The sequence below is a fragment of the Mastigoproctus giganteus genome, chromosome 11 (assembly GCF_048544385.1).
Source record: "Mastigoproctus giganteus isolate SK-2022 chromosome 11, ASM4854438v1, whole genome shotgun sequence".
NCBI lineage: Eukaryota > Metazoa > Arthropoda > Arachnida > Uropygi > Thelyphonidae > Mastigoproctus > Mastigoproctus giganteus.
This window is the reverse complement of record NC_143585.1, coordinates 95,187,036-95,190,169: the sequence shown is the minus strand read 5'-3', so window position 1 is coordinate 95,190,169 and position 3,134 is coordinate 95,187,036. Positions and strand designations below refer to the sequence as shown.

Here is a 3,134-nt window from a genome sequence, read left to right as displayed (position 1 = left end):
CCTCTTGGGGTGCAGACCGATGCACTCTACTACGTCTGTACCGTGCACTTGTACGCTCAAAACTAGATTATGGGTCTCAGGTGTATGCATCTGCCAGAAATAGCGCCGTTCGTTGGCTTGACCCCATCCATCACCAAGCCATTCGTATCGCTACTGGTGCATTCCGAACATCACCTGTCCAAAGTCTGTATGTCGAAGCAAATGAACCATCGTTGTCGCTTCGACGAATGCAGTTGTCTCTACAATATGTCTTCAAGCTGAAGTCCCTGCCGGACCATCCCACGTGGACATCCGTTTTCGAGCCACGATGGGAAAATCTTTATAACACACGGCGGACCGCCAATCGCCCATTCGGCATTCGTGTTCAAGAGCTACTCAATGAGCTTAACATCTCGGTAGACAAGGTCGCTCGATCACCAAAGGAGCCCCTTCCACCCTGGCATGCACAAACACCAGCATGTGACTTCTCGCTCAAACTTGCGACGAAGTCTAATACTCCAGCTTCTGTCTACCTTCAGCTCTATTCACAACACCGTGCAGAACATTCTGACTTCTTGCCAGTTTACACAGACGGCTCGAAGTCAGAATCGTATGTGGGATCTGCTGCTGTCTTTCCAAATAATACCGTATCAGAGCAGATACCCCTTGACTGCAGCATTTACACTGCAGAGCTGCATGCCATAGAGTTAGCTGTAGATCACATAAGAAAACACCGTTACCAACGGAGTATTATATATGCCGACTCAATGAGTGCACTACAGGCTTTATCAGCGATGTCACACACTAATCATCCAACCCTGTCCCGAATCCAGCAGATACTATACAGCCTCTTTGTAAGTGGATTCGATATCCGATTCTGCTGGATCCCCAGTCACATCGGGATTAGAGGAAATGATTTGGCTGACACTGCAGCCAAATCGGCAGCTCTGACGGATAATCTTGACCTGTTAGTCCCCTATACAGACTACAGGCAAGTGATCCGTAGTAACCTACAATCTCAGTGGCAAGATTCGTGGCATCGACTGATTACTACAAACAAACTATGTCGAATTAAGCCTATGATCCATCCATGGCGGTCCAGCTTACGCAGGGATCGCAAAGAGGAAGTTGTTCTTGCTCGGCTCCGCATAGGACACTGTCATCTAACACACTCCTTTTTGCTGAGGGCTGATGACCCTCCTATGTGCGAGCAGTGCGACACCATTTTATCCATCAAACATATTTTATGTGACTGTACCAATTTTAGAAATGCTCGTTATACCGCTTTTAACCATCTGACTGAGCCATATACACTCAGTCAGATTTTATCCGACAATGACCATGTGTCTGCTATTTTTAGTTTCCTAAAAACAGTAAACCTTTTTACTCGTATTTAAAAAAAAAAAAAAAAAAAAAAACTTATTATTTTAAGGTTTACTATTGTTACTCGTTTACAGATATTTGTCTTTTACAGTTTACAATTGTTTTTATACTCTGACTTAGTGACCTAATTCATTAGGTCACTGAATGTTTTACTAATTTTGTTGACAAAGTTTTGGCGCATTATAGCCTAAGTTGCTGATGCGCCAATAAAACTCAACTAACTAACTAACTAACCGTATTTATTATTTTAATAAACACATTTTTAAGAATGTGTTTATAAAAATAAACACATTCCCGGCGCCTCCAATTCGAAAAAGAATCGAATTGGAGGCGCCGGGTATCGATCCCGGTACCTCTCGCATGCTAAGCGAGCGCTCTACCATCTGAGCTACGCCCCCTCACGTGTATGAGGGGGTTGCTGTCTGTAATGGTTTCTGAATGTCGAGCCTATAGTCACGTGACAAAAAATCAGTATTTGGACGCCCCATATAAAACAAGTTAAAAAAAAAAAAAAATCAGCCAGAAGATTATTCCGGTCAAATACGAGCGTGTCAATTACTAATCGCATTCTTGCCCTTAATATCTTTCATTGCAATCTTTTAAAATGTCATTAAGCAGATCTAGTAGACGCTTTCAGATAAGAAACACTTAAATTTAAAAATAGACATCGAACGTTGTCTTACAATCAGGTAAGAATTAAAATTATTAGAAAAACTGCTGTTAATGGTATTATATATATATTGTATTATACAAATAGAAGACTATGTATATAAAGTGCTTAGCATCATAATACACAGCCATTTCTGAATAAACAGAAAATTTTTAAGGTGGCATCGTTTTAGGTTATAGCCCTGAAACAGTGCTGTCTGGGTGGTGGTACCTATCTGAGAATAAGTAACATTAGTCTTCTCCTTAGGTGAAGCGTTACTTATTCAAAGTAGTGCAATATCATGGCAACTCGTTGTGAAGGCATTCACAATATGAGATATAACCTAAAACGATGCCACCTTAAAAATTTTCTGTTTATTCAGAAATGGCTGTGTATTATGATGCTAAGCACTTTATATACATAGTCTAAATTTGTTCGCAGCTTGAGGCTCTAGCCCTAAATGCGCCTTAGTCTAAACAAATAGAAGATTATTTATGCACACTTTAAAGGGCGAGCCTAAAGTAGCTCTCACCATTGTTAGTTTATCGATGAACGTTCCCTGGTTGTCATTCGTCGTGAAGCCCAATTACCAATCAATATTCTATCATTATTTTCTACGCGAATTAACTGAAATATAAATTTTGGACATAATTGGATAGAATAAGTAGGGTTTGCGCGAGCTTTTAAATACAACATTATATGATTAATCGCAACTCACTGCCCTGTAGAATTCATTGATTTCAACAAGCTAATTCAAGATTCAATTGCGATTACTCATATAACCTGTTGCATATTTAAATACAACAGATTATATGACTAATCGCAACTCTTGGCCCTGCAGAATTGTTACTGAAGTACAGTGTGCCAGCGTTAGCTCCAGGGTCCCAAGATCATTATTGGCTCGGACCCAAGCGATTACTGTTGCCACAGAAATGTTGATTATCAAAATTTAACAAAGAGCTGTATTACAGAATGATAATATACGTAGATCTGCTATTTTTAAATAAATAAACTTAAACCTTTACAGATCACGTTAAACATTAGAAATCAAAAAAATTGATAAGCAGGGAGTAATTTGCTATTTTTAAATGACTACATCGAATTAAGAAGTTTAGACAAGAAG

The 3,134-nt window shown here is 39.6% G+C and overlaps 1 non-coding gene across 1 annotated transcript; it reads right to left on the bottom strand.

Moving 5' to 3' along the window:
• Positions 1-1,687: 1,687 nt before the first annotated feature.
• On the bottom strand, positions 1,688-1,760 carry TRNAA-AGC (transfer RNA alanine (anticodon AGC)). Its single transcript has one exon. It is a non-coding gene; the product is annotated as a tRNA-Ala (tRNA).
• Positions 1,761-3,134: the final 1,374 nt, after the last annotated feature.